Source organism: Choloepus didactylus, chromosome 13 (genome assembly GCF_015220235.1).
Source record: "Choloepus didactylus isolate mChoDid1 chromosome 13, mChoDid1.pri, whole genome shotgun sequence".
Lineage (NCBI taxonomy): Eukaryota > Metazoa > Chordata > Mammalia > Pilosa > Megalonychidae > Choloepus > Choloepus didactylus.
In genome coordinates this window covers 26,385,076-26,406,069 of record NC_051319.1, presented here as the reverse complement: position 1 = coordinate 26,406,069, position 20,994 = coordinate 26,385,076, and the positions used below count along the sequence as shown (strand labels likewise).

The following is a 20,994-nucleotide window of genomic DNA, read 5'->3' as shown; positions in this document are numbered from 1 at the left end:
CCATTAACAAAATTCAATTACAATTGCTGAAGAGAATGCCCTTAAAAAGACCATCATAAAGGCTAATTTAGAAACCGAAAAGAAACAAGAAGGCACTGTCTGCCCATCTGGAGAACTCATACTTTAGCATTAGCAGTGATCCTTGCTCTGTAAAAAGGAGTGCATCTCGTGAAAATGTTGCATGTGGCTCCAAAATAGCAGCACTTTTTCCTTTGTTTTCTTTATTCATTATCAGAAAACATTATTAAGCAATCAGTATGTATAACTCATGTGATGGATTCCAAGATGAATGAAGATAATAACCCTTGCCCTTAACAAGCTTATGAACTAATAGGAGGTTAAAAAAAAAAAAAAAGACTCAAAAGTGTTCTCAGAGATGCCATACAAGGTGCTAACAGAGAGTCCCTTTGGCCATTGGAGCAGAGATGTGTCCAGGATATGGACACTTCAAACTCTGTGCAGAGACGGTCTTTGAAGGGTGGATAGGTTTGAGAAAGGCCCAGATGGATGAAGGCAGGCAGGCTTCTGGGACATGCAACCTCTCCAATTGCCCACGGCCCCACACTTGGTTTAGTGCTTTGCTGTAGCCCCCTTGAAACTCTGCATTTTATCTTTGAACTTAGGTGCTGTAAGTGAAGTCTGATGGGACAATGGAACGTGTACATGAGCTGAGGAGATACATAGAAAAATAAGGGAAACTTTTTAGTACCTTTAGTGGCACTTCTTCCTGCCTTTTGAACAAGGACTCCCATGTTTTCATACTGCACTGGGTCCCACAAATAGTTACACTAGCCTTGGGTGAAGGCATTCTGCAAGGAAGAAATAGTGGGTACAAGGGCACATATAAATTTGCAGAAATGTTGAACTCTTCTGTTAAGATAAATATAGCCAAGTTCAGGGGAACAGGGAGAGAAAAGACTAGAAAAGTGGCTTGGGGTCTGGTGATACGAGTCCAAGTTTAAAAGTATGGAGTTTAATTGAAATATGTGGTAAAGGTAGAATTGTCAGAATTCAGCAAATAATTATGTTAATGGTTGGAGTGATGACAGATAAAGAATTGTTAAGATTTATGGCTTTAAGCTTAAATAATTAGTATCCTGGGAGTGTTCGAATTGGAAATGAAAAGATCACTGCTTCGTGAAGAAGTGCCTAATTCCACGTTAGGCATCTTGAGTTTGTCTTATATCCACATAGAATGAGAATGTTGTAAATAGAGACTTGAACTCTGAATAGCAATTAATGCTGAATATAAAGTTTTGGGAATTACTTCCACAGAGCTGATAGTGAGATCCCTGCCAACAAATGAGCTTGTCAAGGAGAAGGGTAAAGAGAGAGAAAGAAAGAGGCTTAGAAGAGAAATTTAGGGAAAACCTACAGAAGAGAAAGAACCAGTGAAGAAGTAAAGATAGTGCAGGCAAACAGAAGGAAAACCAGAGTGCTGTCAAGCCAAGAAGAGGGATTGAGCCAGTGGGGGACAGAAAGTGTTCAACAATGTCAATGTTTAATTGGGGTTACAGAGGAGAAAGACAGAGGAAAGGACTTTGTTTGGACTTTGGTGGTCTCTGAGAGAAGTATTTCAATAAAATGGCATGGGAGAGAAGAGAGACCACAAAAGGTTGTCTAGCAGATGTTGTAGAATTTCAGGTAGCAAGTGTAGACCAGTCTTGACAGTGTTCAATGATTAAAAGAAGAGTGCTGGCTTGAAGGGCTAGCAGGGTCAAGGGTCAAGGAAAGGGTGTTTTAAAGGACAAGTGGTACCAGTTTGCAGGCTGAAGGAGACCTAAGGGAACAGAATACAGACATGAACCATCCTAACCAATGGCTAGAAGATTACACATGTACCTCAGGCCCAAATTGGATGTGGTTCTTTTATTTCAGTGGGAGTTGAGACTAAATGGAGATACTGAATTTGAGAAGGAAGAACTCTCCAGGACAGAGCAAAAAATCCTTTCTCGATTTTGTTCTCCTATTACTAAGGCATTTCCTATGTGTTACCCTTACAGATTGATTTCTAAGCAAGATCCAGTGATAAAAGAGGAAAGCCAAGTTCATTTGCCCACTGGGTGACCTCTGGCTGCATACTGCCTTGAATTCTCACTGTCTCTATTTCCTGAGAACAAATATCTCTATCTGTCTCTATTCCTTTAAATTTTCATCTCTCAAGCACAGCCTCTATCCCAGGGGACTTTTGCTTAAGAGTTACAGTTAGGAATATATGTGGGAAATGGTTGGTTTCTGGCCCTAAAATAAGTTTCTGGTTTTAGCAGCAGCCTTGGCTGCCAGATAATCATCTCCAGTCTTCTCAGTCTCCTCAGATTTCAGGGAGAATCTCCAGCCCTGTTGTAACCATTCATGGCAGTCAACTTCTGCTACAAGCCAGATGGAAGTGGCAGTCACCCTTTGAATCTGATAACTCAGTACAAGGGCCAGGCTGAAAAGAACTACCAGTGGGGCAATTCTACACTGATTAAATGTAGTCATGTAGTCACCCAAAGGCCAGAAATGCAGGGTCTATGTCACTTCCCTTGCCCTGCCCACCCCACCACAAACAGAGCCAGAGAGGTTGCAATGTTGGGCAACATGAGAAGTCAAAGTTGGTGTGTGAGTGAGGGCAGCACACTGGCAATTATCGAGTACCTTCTCTGCAATGGACTTGACCTACATTATCTTACTCAACCTTCTCAATGACATTTGTGTAGAGGGTGCCATCTACACAGAGGCCATCTGTATCTTGGTTGCGAGTTCATGCTCCAAATCAGACCTGGGTAACAATTGCACCTTTGCTTCTCACAATGCAAGTAACATTTGTCAAGTTATTCTCTCTAAACATTTTTTTCATGTATCACTAATCACAGGATTGCACTGAGGAGTAAACAATATAAAGTGTGTATAGCATTTGGCAAGTAGTAAGTGCTCAAAAAATGTTCTTTCTATTATTATCCCCGTCTTGGCAGATGGGAAAACCAGGGTTCAGAGACATCAAAGCTGTGTGCTACTGGAATTGGGTGCTCTAGAATCATATTATATAGATTGATTAACAATACTCCAGAACCAGACAAAGCTGCCATTTAAGTAAATGTTGTTATTCTTCCCTATGCTTTATTTTTCTGCCTAATCCAGGCCACGAATCCCCTAAAGTGACAGTTTTTAAGCTTCTCTTGAATTAATCAGAACTGAGGCCAAAGCCAATTTAAGTTCTTTATAGGTGCTAATCACTAAAGATGGGGATTCCTACTCCTCCCTAAATTACTCAAATAAACACAATTCTGTAATATGATAGTAAAGAAGTCCTCAGAGTCCTGATTGTTCCTATGATGACTACAATGTTATTTTTTTTAATTTCTTTTGCAATATCACAGCTTTTCCAAAAGAAAATTCGGTGTGTCCCTGCTTTGATGATGCCCAAATCACATTACTCTACTAATCGGTATTCAGCACAAGGCCTCTCACTAGCAGTGCTAAATACATCAATGTGCAGAAAATTCAAGAAGCAGTAGTTACAGGAAGAGAAGGATGCTCTGCAAGCAAGACATTAAGAACTCCATATGCTGTACCTTGTTCCCCTTTACAACTAAGAGCCCTTCTTGAAAATGCAAACTTGCTTGTAAGCTCATGTCTATGTATGTAGTATCTGTGATTAAAGTATTAGGAAGGTGCCTATCCATAAAGGAATGTGTAAGTAAATGATGTCAGATCCACACAATGGAATGCTATGCTACTGTTCAAAATTTAAAAAAAAAAAAAAAAAAAAATCCAATTGAAAAAAAAAAAGCCTCTGTATACTGATAGGGACTACACAATGAACTACTATGCCACTGTTTTAAAAAAATAAAAAAATAAAAAAATAAAAAAATAAAAAAAAAATAAAGAAAAAAGCTCTATGTACTGCTAGGGAAATTTTCTGGAGTAGATTTAGATTTTAAAAGGACAGAAAAACAAAAAGGGAATAATGTATAGAGTATGCTGTCTTTCAGGTGAGAAAAAGAGGAAATAAAAAGAATATATTTCTTATATTTGCCTAAAGAAACACTGGAAGGATATAAAAAGAAACCAATAAAGTAGCCACTGATGTGTTGGGGGGAGAGGGTGAGGAGATTAAGGAAAGGGGTAAATAGGACAGGGGTAGAAGACTTAACAACATATTTTTTTTTATTGTTTTGATATTTGAACCATATGAATATGCTACTTATAAAAAGTTCCAAAAAAGGCCTTCCAAAAAATGCTAATGCCACACAGAAGTGAATTTGTAGGAAGCACTCCTGGGACTGAAGAGGGCTTTGGAAAATGCCATTGCGTAGGGCAAACCTCAGGACTGGTGGCCTTTTCTCCATGATTCTCCCGGCACAGAAGCCTTCAGCTGTCTTTCTGAGTGACAGAGCCACAGCTTTAAGATTACAAGTTTGCTTCTCTATTGATCACCCTACCCTGATAAAGAGCAAGCAGTTTCCCATAATTAAACCACAAATATTATTTTCTAACAATATGTGAATTTTCTCTGTCATTTTCCTAGCCATTTAATTTCACTTTTACCTCCTAGCCATTTAATTGCACTTTTACCTGAATTCAGAATTCATCCTATAAGATTTAATTTACTCTGCCTAATCAAGGAATCTATCCCATTGAGGCATCTAATTTTAAGACTGCAAAATTTAGGGCAATGACTGGATCTCTATTGAATTTATAGCTTCCTTGCTCATTGTAATTATAACCAGCTCTCACATGTGACCAACTCAGCTCCAGTATTATAATAGAGAAAACACATCATCCTTACCAACTTCTACCTCCATAACAATCAAGTGAAATTATGGAGATTATGCTACTTTCTGGTACTTTCTAATTCATCAACTACTTTTCCAAGTAAGATTTGGAAGACTCAAAATAATTAGCTCCCTGTCCTCTGCATTTACTATTCTGGTTTGTGTACTTTACATGTGGAGTGCACTACCTTTAAAACAGGTTAAAGAAATTATTTGGCCAAATCAAAAAACATATTCTCTACTTCAGAGTTCTACTGTTGATAAAAGGATAATAATTTCCACCACCTCACTTCCAAATCCCCAGCTAAAGAAAGTATTTGTCCTTGGAGTTGAATGATAAAGAAAGAACTCAGAAGAATGATTTACTTCTTTTAAACCATGTGTCCTCTTCAGAACCCAAAACAGCATGAGGACATAGACAATAACGCTTGAGAGCTCATCTACCATGACAAACCCATTTTATTCCGATCCCTGATAATGCATTTTGTAAAATCTGAAAATAGAAGAGAAAGTTTTTGTGAAATGTGGAATCAGGAAATAAGGGACGTGATGCCTTGAGATTCTGTATTTAGAACATTATATGTGACTACTTATTAGATAAACCAGAATATAACCAATTTTGGTGATATTGTAATATTGTAATAACAATTATTAAAACACCACTCATTAAAATTTATGCAAGGATTATGTTGAGTAAAGGAAGCTGAGCACAAAAGAGAGCATACTGTATGGTTCCATTGAGTGCACTTCAGGAACAGACAGAACTGATTTTTGGTGATAGAAATTGAACAGTCATTGCCAGTGGAGAATGGGGAGCTCAGAGACTTTCTGGGGACATAGAAATAGTCTAGACCTTGATTGGTAGAGTGGTCATGAATACACATTTGTTAAAACTTATCAGATTGTACATTTAAGATCTGTGCACTCCACTCTGTGTAAACTTTACCTCAATAAAGAAAGTTTATGTGAAGAGAAATCTCCAGTTCAGAACATTATATAAAATAGTAATATGGACTAACCTTCCAAGACGCTACCTGTAGAAGTGTAGTGGAGCCTACTTCAGTGCAGAGATTCAGCAGACTTCCACTGAGCTGCAATTCAAATCACAATAAGCTGCCCAAAAAATATTAGTTCTTGTGCCGGTTTGGATATATTATGTGCCCCCAAAAGCCATTTTCTTTAATGCAATTTTGTGGGAGCAGAGTTATTAATCTTTTTGATAAGGTTGTGATATCTTGATTAAATGTTTCCATGGAGATTTGACCCCACCCATTCAGGGTAGGTCTTGATTAGCTTTTTCCTTTAAAGGGAGCTCACACAGAGAGCAGAGAGAGGAAAATGTCCCGGATATGCTAAGCCAGGAGACCCAGATGCTTACTGAGCTTTGAGATGCTGGCCCAGAGTTTGCTCTGGAGAAGCTAAAAGAGACAAGCCCAGAGATATTTTAGGGAAAGCTATTCTGAAACGCAACCTGGGAGCAAAGGAACAGCAGAACCACCAGCCACGGGCCTTCCCAGCTGACAGAGATGTTCCAGAGGCCATCGGCCATTCTTCAGTAAAGATATCCTCTTGTTGAGTCCTTAGTTTGAACACTTTTATGGCCTTACAACTCTAAATTTGTAAACAAATAAACCGCCTTTATAAAAGCCAATCCATTTCTGGTATTTTGCATAACGACAGCATTTGCAAACCGGAACAGTTCTCTTAAATACTTTGAACATACTCCCCTACAGTATTCCTTGCACTATTCATTTACCACAGATAAAGGAATGTAAACTTCAGTTCAATCCTGATCAAATTATCACAAAGCTAAAGCAGTAGAGGTAAATTAAGGTGATTACATTGAGACTGATCATGCAATTGTAACAATATGCATCAAATAAATTGACTACTTCAAGAATGAAGGAATTATTTATTTCAGGATATTAATAGTTAGACTAATTTACCATTCAGTTCTTTGCACCATATTCATACCAACTTTTATTAAACATAGCGCTAAACCTCAGAAGATAAAAGAGAATAAGAAAGCTAGAATATTTATCATCTGTGCCTAGACTGTTCAAAGAGAGGCTTCATTTATTTTCCCTCCAGGAAAACTATTTGAAGCATGAGATATATGTTGCACAAAAAAAGTGATTGTCAATGCAACTCATAGTACGGGTTTCCTATAAAATTTGTCATCAACCCAGCCATCCCTTGAGGGTTCAGTAAAGGGCAATACAAATGATAACGAAAGGCTCAGGTGCATTTTGAGGTGCATTTAGGTAATTAAGAGTAAAGCCTACCTGCTTAAGTATTCTGAAGCTACCAGTGGAAGTTCGTGATTATATGAATTTCAGAGAACAGTGCACATAGAAATAAATGACCAATAAAAAGAATATGCTTGAATGCGGGACAGGGAATATTGCATTCTTCTCTTATTATTAGGGAAAATATATCCCAAAACATTAAACTATAAAAAATTTTTCATAAAGTGTTAGGGACTATTTGTTTTTATGCACTTAACCAAATGCATGTATATAATCGTGATTCACAGTAAGCCTTCATATATATCATGTATATGTGCAATTATCTGTATACATATGAATGTGTATACATATATACATATGCATGTGCATGTGTGTGTACACTGCATGTGTGTGTGCATACATACATTGTGTACACACAAATACATATACACATATATAATGTATATATAATTCCCAAGCATGGATGAAACAATAGAAAACATGCCATGATTTTGTCCACATGGATATAAATCTCAGAATAAGCTTGATGAGAGTAAAATATTTCCCATCTTGACTTTTGCTCACCCTTCTTTTTCTATCAACATTACAAGCCTGTGTACCCAAGCAGGCAATCGCTTCTTGAGGGCACAGCAGAAAAAGCCTGAGAAAACTCCAATTTCCAATGTAGATATTTGGGCCTAAATTATAAGATCACTGGTTTACTGCTCCATTTTTCCTGGGTAACAGCAAAGAATGAATCTTGTAATACTTCCCAGTATTTCGTCACACTGAAGAAGAGGTTGTAAAGGTGGACATGTGTAGAAAAGTTGAACAAGCAAGGATCCTGCAGAAATGCAAAACTATCAACACTCATTTTATTATAAACTATCATATAGGATTGAAATAGTCTCCAGTCTTTGTCTTGTGCTATTGCTATTATATAATAAGTAATATCTTTTTTAACTTTATTTATCAAAAAAAATTTTTTTAATGTTTCAAACAAAACAAAATAAAGCAATAAGAAAAACAAATAACCTAAAATAACTGCTTTGCTTCCAATATGTCCCTATCATACTCCAAGAAAATTAACAAACCCTAACAAAACAAGGGAATAAGAAAAAAAAAACCTAAAATAACTACCTTGCTTCCAACATGTTCCTACCATACCCAAGAAAATTTACAAACCATAATCATTCCTGAGCATTCCTATAACATTAAGATTACCCTCAATAGCTTATCTGTTCTTATTAGATTATCATTCCCCTTCACTAGTTGCTGTCTATCTCTAGGTCCCCTACATCCTACAATATAAAACATTTATTTTACATTTTTCACTGAGTTCACATTAGAGGTAACATACAATATCTCTTTTTGTGTCTGGCTTATTTCACTCAGCATTATGTAATAAGTAATATCTTAAATTCTTAGATATCATAACAATTTATTATGTATTTAAGAAACATATTAAATCCTTGTGGTGTCATTACAGTGCTGGGGACATCAGTGAATCAGCTTTGGGATATGGTTCAAAGATTACCAACTAACTGTAAGGCAGACAAATCTGGGTTTGACTGCCACCTTGGCCAATTACAAGCAGTGTAGAAATTGTTTTATTGTTTCCTTATCTGTAAATGGAAATAATATCTACATTTAGAGATGTTGTAAGAATTATAAAATTTTTATATATATAATTATGAGTATATGTATGTGTATGTATATGTAATGTGTGTGTATATATGGTATATACTTGGCTATTTTATTGCACTATGTGGCACTACCCATTCACAACATTGTAATGAAAAACAAGTATACCTCCAACTGAGCCAAAAGCTTCCAGGGAGTTACTGAGCATAACAAAGGATCATTCCTCTCACCTGGAACCAACCGAAAGGAGTAATGAACTAAATATTAAATCATTCTTAAATACAAATCAATTATGCAGTTTTTTGAAAAGAAAGTTTAAACTGTTCTCAGAAAAATTGGCAAATAAAACCATTCTGAAAGCTTGTTCTGTTGGGAGACAGTTTTCCTTGGGTTTCACATATTAATAAAAGCCTTATTAGGTTTACCAAGAATGCAAGACCAGACCAGTCCTTACCTGGGTCATTTCTCAGAATTGTGTTTGCAGCAATCAGCCTTGAGAGATGAGTAAAATATCGCCCTCTGAGACAGAGTGGGCTTGTTTACTGCTTGCAGTAAAAGTGGTGAATTCCTCAGGCTTAGTATTCCTCAGCTACAAAGCAAACCCACTGTATGCACACCACCCATCTCGGGCCATGTCACACCACCCCTATAGGACTTTGCACAAGGGGAACCAATGTAAAAAGGGTGATGCTTGTGCTGTTTGCTGTACCATGAGTAATAAAGTCTTTGTCTCTGACCCAGAAGCCTGTTGTCTTCTGTCAGCATCCTTGAACAGTAACAGGCTAACGTACTAGCTTGTAAGCTTTGGCAAGGGGAATGGGATGGTGGCAGAAACATGGCTTTTAGAAAAGGAAGGACAAGGGACCCACAGTTTGCATTCAAGGATATGAAAAGAGTCCCTGAATCACAGCTGCTGAATACAGTACCACTCTCGCCCCAGTGGTCGATAGGGAGAGGGAGCATAAAGGTTCCCTACTGCTGTACTTGCAAATGAGGCTAAGCAGTGACAGGTAGGATTGAAACAAGCCACAGAACGGTGTTTTGGTTGTTGCTCACTCCCTTCCAGATGGGTGGATGAGGAATATCATCATGACAATTGTGTAGCAGCCTCTGTGGGCCCAGTTGAAAGACAATTGACTATGGCCATTGCACCAAGGAGTCCCTAAAGCTGAAATAACTGATGTCAGAAATAATGACTTTGCTAATCAATATAGAGCTTTGGGAGAACTGAAAACATTGTAAGTTTGGTTGAGCTTTAAACAGGTAGCTGCTCGAAAGCAAAATGAATGCCAAGCTTAGCCTCATGGTGCAGGGCCAGCCAAGCTCATGTTTCTGATCTCTGCCACAACCTGGCTTGGCCAGTGACAAGGACAATGTACTGGATGCTGGGGTGGCTGAAAGATTGCAGGACAAAATGCAGTGGCAGATTCGGGGGCAGAAAGACGGGGACCCCCTGAACCCAGGCATTCACCAGACACTAGATGGTACACAGGAAGGAAGCAGCACTGGGGCGAATTATCAGCTCAAGAGTGATAGATCATCAGAGATAATAATGCCAACAGTTAAGTTTCCTCTCCACATCCCCTCCACCATAGGGGAGGATCTGACATAGCTAATGGGCTAGCTGCAACAAGCTCTCAGCCAGGCATAGCATGATCTTCCAGTGACTGTTGCTGCAGCCCCTGACATGCATGTGTTAGACTCCTTGGTCTGTCTTCCACAGGGGGAAAATGCACCCAAATTCAACTGATGGAGTTTGGGTATGGTTCTCAGTGGAGAAGATAAATTTAAGTGGCCTTGTGGGTTGGGCCCTTAGGCTGATATGTACTATTGTTGTGGCTTCTATATATGAATGTATAATGGAATCGTTGTGTTAAATACCTGCACTTTCCTATCCCATAAATGACAGACAGGACCCATACAGAGATCGCTACATGTACTGTTCCTTCCAGGTTGTCAAGAACGGTAAAATCCCATAAGGAGAAAAGGAAATAACAGCTTTAGTTAAAGTCTGCCAGGTACTCAGAGCAGTCATTTCCCATTATGACAGCTTCACCTTCCTGACAGTCACCGAGTATATCCCTTTTTTTAAAAACAACTATTAATCTGCTACTAGGCCCTTGTTGAAGCCCAATGCCTGATTCATGCCAGCCTTGGGACTGTCTGGCCTGACATCCCTGTTTTGGATTGGGTCAACTCTAACTTGACAACTAACAAGGCAGGAAGGCCCATCAGCCAGGATAGATTTCAAACCGAGAGGTCACTCTGGTGGACATTCTTATGCACTATATAGATAACACCTTTTATGTTTTAATGTATTAGAATAGCTAGAAGCAAATACCTGAAGCTACCAAACTCCAACCCAGTAGTCTGGACTCCTGGAGACAATTGTATAACAATGTAGATTACAAGGGGTGATACTGTGATTGTGAAACCCTTGTGGATTGCACTCCCTTTATCTAGTGTATGGATGGATAAGTAGAAAAATGGGGATAGAAACTAAATGAAAAATAGGGTGAGATGAGGGAGGTGATTTGTTCTTTTTTATTTTTATTTTTTATTCTGATTCTGATTCTTTCTGATAAGGAAAATGTTCAAAAATAGATTGGGGTGATGAATTCATAACCATATGATGGTACTGTGAACAGTTGATTGTACACCATGGATGAGTATGGTATGTGAATATATTTCAATAAAACTGAATTTAATTAAAAAAAAAAAAAAGTGCAGCCAGCCTGGCCCTAGCAGCATTTGGGATTTACATGAAAAAGTGGCAGCTATCCCGTTGGGGACTACCTTATCCCCCACTACCCCATGTGGAGCAAAACCACTAGCTCTGTAGAACCCTCAATTAGCAGGGGTTTTCCTTATATGTGTGGGCCTAAATTTAATGGCCAAATGTGTTGGCCAAGTTAAAAGCTGATAGCTAATATTTTTTCATTAAGTGTAAGAAAGGCAATATAGCAAAGCTAAATGTCAATAAGAGGGAGATATAAAGGAGAGATATGGGATTTTTGTTATTGTTTTTTTTTCTCCTTTTTAAATTTTTTCCCCTTTCTCTTCTTTCTTTGCAGAAGAAATGGAAATGTTTACATATAGATTGTGGTGATAAATGCATAACTATGTGATTACAACAGGAGCCATTGATTGTGCACTTAGGATTGTATGGTATGTGAATACAACTACTTAAAAAATAAACAGAAAAACTGGTGCTGGAGAAGATGTGGAGAGAGAGATATACCTATTCACTGTGAGTAAGGAAATAGAATGCTGCAGGCCCTCTGGAGGGAAGTGTGGTGGTTTCACAGGAGGCTAAGTATAAGGTTGCCATATAATCCTGCAACCCCATTATTAGGTACATACTTGGAAAAACTGAAGGCAGGGACATGAATAGACATTTGCATACTGGTGTTTATGGCAGCATTATTCACAATTGCCAATGGATGGTGGTGGACTAAGGATACATCAACTGATGAATGGAAATGTGAGCTGTGGTATATACATATGAAGGAATTTGAGTGGCTGCAGAAAGGAATGAAATCGTGAGGCATGCAACTAGGTGAGTGAACCTTGAGGATATTATGTTGAGTTAAATAAGCCAGAAGTAAAATGGCAAATATTGTATGGTCTCACTAATACAAACTAACCATAATGAGCAAACTCTAAGGATTGAGTTCAAGGAGTTCTTCAGGGGATAGAAGGTGGTCAGAGATTGGGCAATTCAATGATTAAGGAGTACAGAATGTTCAATAAGACTCATTTTAAAGGTTCTTAAATTGGAAGCTTTTACAGCAGTCACATTTATTCCTGCGTTTTAACTGTTATTTCTAAATTCTGAGATGCTGTGCTCTTTGTATATGACGTGGTAGTTCCCTGGAACTTTAGGTATCTGTGTGACACCTGAGACTCAGAGTTAGAGTTCTGCAGCTCTGAAAGTCAGCATTATCCCATAAGCAACTGTTAAGGGAGATGAAAAAGAGATCAGACTTCAATCTGGGATATAAACGAAGCAGATCTTGTTAGGACTAAGGTAAATCAGAATGCAGGGTAAAGGATGACATTGTCTATTTTTTAAAACTCCAACTTCCCTGTGAGACCAAAAAGATGTTTATTTGGTCCAAAATTTAAATTTTCTGTTGCACACTATCTAATCTAACCTCTCTGGTCAGTGTAGTTAAACAACCCAAATACATGGATCCTAGAATAGGGAATGAGATCTTGTTACTCATTAAGGTAATACCCTCATACATTCCTGAGTATCTTGGGCAGAAAAATAAAAAACTATTTGCAAAGAACCCTTGAGGGATTGGAGAACAAAATGTGGAACTATTAAACTTCCCAACCTGGAGGATTCCAGATATTCTCTCAAGCATTAGGGACTTCCAGTTTAATAAGCCAAGCCCTCGATCTTGAAACTTGCCCTTATGAAACTTATTTCTACAATGGCTAAGCTAAGCCTACTTACAATTATGCCTGAGAGTCACCCCTAGAGAACCTCTTTTGTTGCTCAGTTGTGGACTCTCTCTCTAAACAAACTCTGCAAATAAACTCTCTGCCCTCATGTCTCATAACTCCCAGAGATGAGCCTGGCCCTGGCAACATGGGATTGAGAATGCCTTCTTGATCAAAAGGAGGGAAAGAAATTAAACAAAATGAAGTTTCAGTGGCTGAGAGATTTCAAATAGAGTAAAGAAATCATTCTGGGGGTTACTCTTATGCAAGCTTCAACAAGGTATTGCAACTTGCCACAGTATGCCAAGCCCCAGCCAACAGTGCATCATGAAAACCCTAAAGAATACCCTGGCCTCTGTCTAAGTCTCTGTAAATGTATTACTTAGTAATTTTATTTTTCCAGAAAATTAAGACCTCCAGATTGTTCCCAAGCCAAATAAACCCTGAAACCCAGAGGTACCAGTCTCTCCAAGAACATCAACCAGTTCTATTCCTCTACCCCATAAGACTTACACCCCTTTCCAGCACAAAGAACCTAAAAAGATCATTGCCCAGATATCCCTGAAGACTGAGAGAATGATCAAATGAGAGGGAAGAGGTGTAACTGAGAAATTAGGATTTGACAAATGATTATGACTACTGACTCATTACATAGATATTTATTTTCAGTTTCTAGTGTATCAGAATAGCTAGAAGGAAATACCCGAAATTGTTGAACTGTAATCCAGTAGACTTGATCTTGGATAATGATTATATAACTCTATAGCTTTTATCATGTGACCATGTGATTGTAAAAACCTTGTGACTGACACTCCCTTTATCCAGGATATGGGTAGATGAGTAATAAAATAAAAGACATGCATGAAGATAATAATAATAAGTTGGGAATATGGGGAAGAAATACCCCTACATAAACTATGGGCAATAGTAGTAGTACTAGTTTAATAATCTTTCATCACTTGTAACAAATGAAACTACTGTTAAAAAAATAGTAGAATCACAAAAAAAAAAATGTGTTTTCATCAATTGTAACAAATTTTCCACACCACTGCAAGTGTTGGTGGTGGGGTGGTGTATGGAAATCGTGAATTTTTTGCATGATTGTTCTGTAAACCCACAACTTCTCTAATTAAAAAAAGAAAAAAGAAAAAATCAAAGAAAGCAAAAAAATAAAAAATAATAATAATTGCAATAAAGGCGTATTATGAAATAATCTTGCAGCTATGTAAAAGAATGAATCCTTTGAATCAGAGGGATGATCCTGATGTCTTGTTAAATGAGTAAAGCAAGTTGTAGAGCTATATATATTGAACCCATTTTGTAAAAACAAAAACAAATAACTACCAGGGCCTAGGGAGTGACTGCTTAATGGATTTCTTCAGGGGTGATGAAAATGTTCTGGAATTAGGTGGTGGTGATGGTTGCACAATATTGTGAATGTTCTAAATGCCACTTTAAAATTGTTAAAATGTTGAATTGTGTATGTTTTACCTCAATAAAAATGATAGATAATAAAAAAAAAAGTTGATGGCATCCATTGAGAGGCAGTAACCGCCCATCCAGCTTCAGTGACAACTCTGGAAGACTGATGGTAAAAGTCAGTCACCTAAATGGGCTAAAATGAAAGCCATCACCGCTGTCTTAGACAATATTTCTCAGAAACAGACATGGTTTATTTTTACTGGCTCTTGGTCTATAGCCAGTGTCGTAGGCCTCTGCTCTGTCACTTGGAAGACTACAGACTGGCAGAGTAGAGACAGCTCTCTTTGGGGCAGCAAATTGTGGAAACAAATTATGACAGCCAACTGGATAATCTGGGTCACTCAAGCAGATGCTCATTCTCTAATGAGATGGACCAGAATCAAGCTGCTGATCAAGCCTGCACTCTCCAAATAGCCAACTGTCACCTGGATCCATCATTTTGTCACACGTGGCAGCTTACCCACCAATGTGAACTGAGCACAAGTTAAAGAACTATATGTTCCTGATGCACACACCATCACTGCATACCAGACTTGTGACTTCTACAAGCATCGCCCCTACCTGTTCCTAGAAAAATTGACTATATTGGACCTTTGATCCCCTCTTGAGACTATTATTAATGCCTCACCATTGTTGACACTTTTTCAGACTATAATGTCACTGTTTCAGGCTAATCTTTCTAATTGCCCTCACATTGTGACCTGTGAAATAGGTCTATGTCATGTTTTTAATTTTCTAGATGATCTACAGTCTGAAAATGGAAGCCTTTTGTCTCAAAGGCCACCCATCCATAGGACAAAGGTCAAAGTGTTTGATGGCTATTCCATGCTCCCAACGTTTCACAGGCATTTGGAATTTTCTGCCATTATTTCTTCCAATGTTTTTCAGTCCCCGCACATCCTTTGGAAGCTCCAATTTAAAGTTGTCCCACAGTCACTCATGTTCTTCTAATGTTTTAATTCTTTTTTCTCTGTGTGTTTCATTTTAATAGTTTATATTGCTATGTCTTCAAGTTCACTTATCTTTTCTTCTGTAATGTCTAATCTGCCATTAAGTCCATCAAGGTTTTTTTCTTCTCAGACATTGTAGTTTTCATCTCTAGAATTTCAATTTAGGTTATTTTTATATTGTTCATATCTCTACTTAACTTTTTGAACTTACGGAATACAGTTATAATAACTGTTTTGATATCTTTGTTGCTAATTATAACATCTGTGTCAGTTCTGGGTTGGTTTCTACTGACTGATTTTTTTCCCCCACCATGGGTAATATTTTCCTGCTTCTTTACATCCCTAATAATCTTTGATTGGATGCCAGACATTGTGAATTTTGCCTTTCTGGGTGCTGAATATTTTGAGTTCCTATCAATATTCTTGAGCTTTGTTCTAAGATGCAATTAAGTTAGTTGGAAACAATTTGATCATTTTGGGTCTTGCTTTCAGGATTTGTTAGGTAGGACCAGAGCAATATTTAGTCTAGGGCTACTGTTCTCCACTACTGAGACTAGATCCTTCTTAGAACTCTACCGAATGTCTTCATGAGGTTTGCTAATTTGGCTGATAGAAACAGGCGCTATTCCCAATCCTATGTGAATGCTCAGCACTGTTCCTTCTAATCTTTCAGATGGACCTTTCCTCAACTTTGAATTATTTCCTCACACATTCATGCTGAATACTCTAGGGGTCCATTTGCAGGTTTCTGGGACTATTTTTCCATGCAGCTTCCTCCACTCCTGTACTCTTTCCTACAAACTCTAGCCATTTTGATCTCCCAGACAGTCAGCTCCATCTCCTAAAATCAGGGAATCTGTGGCCTGTGCCTGGGTTTCTCCTCCCTGCACTGTGACCTGGCAATCTCTCAAGGCAGAAAGTTGGAGCATCACAGGGCTCAAGATTTGCTGTCCTTCAGGGACTAATGTCCAGTATCTTGAAAACCATTCTTTCACTTATTTCTCTGTGCTTGTTTATTCATTTGTTTTTGTTTTTGTTTTTGTTTTTAGGAGAGAGGGTAAATCCAGACCCTGCTAATCCATCTAGGTCAATAGCTTTTTCTACACTATATTTTGGAAATTTTTTCCATGTCAATACAGTTGAATTAGCTCTGCAGTATATAATGAAAATCATGGCTAGTCTTTGTCTTCAGTTTCTGAGGAAGCAACCTCTGAATCTTTGGAATTTCCTGTAATAGGAGTGTCTTTTCTTCTTCATGGTGGGCCCACAACCATGCTTGATAATTTCTATGCTAATAAGAAAACAGGGAGGAACCAATCACACCTGCAATCCTAGGGTGGGGGCTGGTCCCACCAGAAAGACCAACCATTTGAGTAGGAGGTTGAGCCACTTCATGTCAGCACAACTCCCCTGGGAGGTGAGAGGGCTGAAGATTGAGTTCAGCCATGTGGGCATTGATTCCATCGGTGATGCTCATGTAAAGAGACCCCACAAAAATTGAGACACTCCAAGCTCCAGTGAGCTTTCATGATTGAGAAAATGCATCGTTGCTGTGCTGGAAGGGTGATGTACTTTGACTTCACATGGAGAAGAGATGGAAGCTTGCATTTGAGACCCTCCCAGACTGTATCCTATGCATCTCTTCTTTTGGCTTCTTCTAATTTGTATGCTTTAACTATAATAAAACTATAATCGGAAGTGTAGCATGTTCAGTGAGTTCTGAAAGTTGTTCTCATGAATTATTGAACCCAAGAGGGTGGAGGGAATCTACAAATTTGTAGCCAGTTGGTCAGAAGCACAGGTGGCCTGGATCCTGGAACTTGCAACTGGTGCCTGAAGGACAATCTTGTCGAGAACTGCCCTTCTCCTGCCGAGTCTAGCCTAACACTGGATAGTTAGTCAGAACTGAATTGATTGACTGGGCAGCTATTTGCTATTGCTGATTGAAGCTTCTGATACCAATACAGTTGGTTTCAGAAGCTGTTCTGGAAGTTGTAGGAGGTTTTTGATAACATTTACAAACTCATTCATATTAATGACTTCAATATCTTCCAACATATAAGTGTGCCTTAATTTATGTTTTAAATCCCCAATCAATGGTCATTTGCAGCCCCTGGTGACAAACTAGTTTGCCAACCATAGCACACTAATCAATATCTACTTTGTAAGACCCCCTGTGTAAAACGGAAACTTTATGTCAGCCAATCAGAACATTTTCCTCATTTGATTTCTCCTTTCCACTCTCTATGAGCTTCCCCTTTCCACTCTTTCATCAGAACTTCTTTCTATTTTCTCAATGGGATGCTGCCCAATTCATGAATCACTCAGTAAAACTATGAGATCCTAAACGTAATGTTGAAAAGTTTTCCTTTTTTTAATATATATATTTTATTGAGATTGCTCACATACCATACAACTATCCAAAGATCCAAAGTGTACAATCAATTGCCTGTGATACCATCATACAGCTGTGCATCATCACCACAATTAATTTTTTTCAATATTTAGAATATTTTCATCACTCCACAAAAGAAATAAAGGCAAAAACAAGAAACTCAAATCCTCCCATACCCCTGACCACGCCCCCTCTATTATTGATTCATAGTTTTGGTATAGTACATTTGTTACTGTTGATGAAAGAATGTTAAAATACTACTAATTATAGTATATAGTTTATAATAGGTATGTATTTTTTTCCTATATGCCTCTCTGTTATTAACTTCTAGTTATAGTGTCATACATTTGTTCTAGTTTGTGAGAGAGATTTCTAATATTTGTATAGTTAATCATGGACATTGTCCACCACAAGATTCACTGTTTTATACATTCCCATGTTTTAACCTCCAACTTTCCTTCTGGTGACATAGGTGACTCTGAGCTTACCCTTTCCATCACCTTCACACACCTTTCAGCACTGCTATTCTCACAACATGCTACCATCACCTCTGTCCATTTCCAAACATTTAAGCTCACCCTAGTTGAACATTCTGCTCATAATAAGCAACTGCTCCCCATTCTTTAGCCTCATTCTATATCCTGGTAACTTATATTTCATGTGTATGAGTTTACATATTATAATTAGTTCATATCAGTAAGACCCTGCAATATTTGCCTTTATGTGTCTGTTTTATTTCACTCACTATAGTGCCCTGGGGTTTCTTCATCAACACCTTTCTTTTAAGACAGTTTTGTTCACACACCATACATTCCGTCCTAAGTAAACAATTGTTGGTTCCCTGTATAGTCATGTATTTATGTATTCAGCACCATTGCCACTATTTATATAAGGGCATCTCCATTTCTTCCAACAAAGAAGGAGGAAGAGTCAAAGAAGGCAGAGAGACAAAAGAAAAAGAAAAGAGAAAGAAAGAGAAAAAGCAACAACAACAAAAACATAACCGCTAGAAAGCAACAAAAGGAAACATAGCATTAACCTAAAGTAGAATAAAGAGTCAGACAACATCACCAATGCCAGGAGTCCCATATCCTTCCCCTATTCCTGCCCCTGATATGCATTTAACTTTGGTATATTGCCTTTGTTATATTAAAGGAAATATAATACAATGTTTCTGTTAATTATAGTCTCTAGTTTGCATTGATTGTATTTCCCCCATCCCATCCTATTTTTAACACCTTGAAATGCTGACATTCATTTGTTCTATCTCATGTAAAAATATATTTGCACCTTTTATTACAATCATTGAGCACCCTAGGTTTCCCTGAGTTACACAGCCCCAGTCTTTATCCTTCATCTTTTGCGCTGGTGTCCCACATGATCCCAACCTTCCTCTTTCAACCATAATCACAGTCATCTTTGTTCAGTGTACTTACATTGCTGGGCTACTAACTCCCAAAATTGTTTTCCAAACCTCTCATTCTTTTCTTTTCCTTTCTGTCTGTAGCTCTTCCTCTAGTGTTTCCTGTAGAGCAGATATGTTGTTCACAAACTCTGTCATTGTCTGTTTGTCTGAGAATATTTTAAGCCCTCCCTCATATTTGAAGGACAGTTTTGCTGGATATAGGGTTCTTGGTTGGTGTTTTTTCTCTTTCAGTATATTAAATATATCACCCCACTTCCTTCTTGCCTCCATGGTTTCTATCGAGAAATCCACACACAGTCTTATCAAGCTTCCTTTGTATGTGCTGGATTACTTTTCTCTTGCTGCTTTCAGGATTCTCTCTTTATCTTTGGAGTTTGATAATCTGATTATTAAGTGTCTTGGGGTAGGCTTATTCAGACCTATTCTGTTTGTAGTATGCTGCACTTCTTGGATCTGTAATTTTACATCTTTCATAAGACATGGGAAATTTTCATCGATTATTTCCTCTATTGTTGCTTCTGCCCCTTTTCCCATCTCTTCTCCTTCTGGGATACCAATGACATGTACATTCCTGCATTTCATTTTGTCCTTAAGTTCCCAGAGACGTTGCTCATATTTTTCCATTTTTTTCTCTATCTGTTCTTTTGTATGTGGGCTTTCAGGTGCCTTGTTCTCCAGTTCCTGAGTCTTTTCTTCTGCCTCTTGAGATCTGCTGTTGTATGTTTCCATTGTGTCTTTCATCTCTTGTGTTGTGCCTTTCATTTTTATAGATTCTGTCAGTTGGTTTTTCAAACTTTCAATTTCTACCTTATGTAAGCCCAATGCTTCCATTTTACAGTTCATCTCTTTTGCCATATCTTCCCTAAACTTTTTTAATTGACTTAGTATTAGTTGTTTAAATTCCTGTATCTCAGTTGAAGTATAAGTTTGTTCCTTCGACTGGGCCATAATTTAATTTTTCTTAGTTTAGGTTGTAGTTTTCTGTTGTCTAGGCATGGTTTCCTTGGTTACTCCAATCAGGTTTTCCTAGAAGGAAGAACTATTCAGTATCCGTTTTCCTTGAGGGTGTGTCTTAGAAAATTGGTACACCCTGTTAGGCCTTGGGTCACTGTGCTTTTCTGCCCAGCAGGTGGCACCTGTCAGCCTGTAACTCCAGACTGGTGTAAGGATGTGTGACCAGTGGCTGTTTTCCTCCAGGCTCTGGGGTCTGGTTCTGAATGGAAGGTGGGTAGTAAAGCTGGGCCCCATCCCTTTCCTCTTAGGGAAGATAAACCCCTAGGGAGAGGTCATTATCATTTCAATGGTCTCTCTCTACCTGTGCTATCTCCACCCTTGTCTGGGTCAGAGCACTGGAAACTGAAAATGGCTGAGGTTTATCCACTAAGCCAAAACAGGGACAGAAAGCCCTCTTCAGGGCCAGTCCATGGCCACCCTCTGGTTCTCCAAGGTCAGTCTTCACCCAAAGCCTCTGTCTGCTTGTTGGGGATTCATATCAAGCAGTCCACGCTTGTTAATTAAAACCCCAGTTGGAGCTCAGCTGAGCTGTATTTGCTTGCTCAGAGAGAGCTATTCTCTAGCTCCATGAGGCTTTGCAGCTTGGGCCGTGGAGGGAGGGGACTCTCGGCTTGGATCCACAGTTTTTACTTACAGATTTTATGCT

At 38.4% G+C, this 20,994-nt stretch overlaps 1 long non-coding RNA gene across 1 annotated transcript in view; it reads right to left on the bottom strand.

Moving 5' to 3' along the window:
• Positions 1-20,994, bottom strand: part of LOC119508238 — an 81,056-nt gene that overhangs the window by 30,037 nt on the left and 30,025 nt on the right. The gene's annotated exons all lie outside the window — the stretch shown is intronic.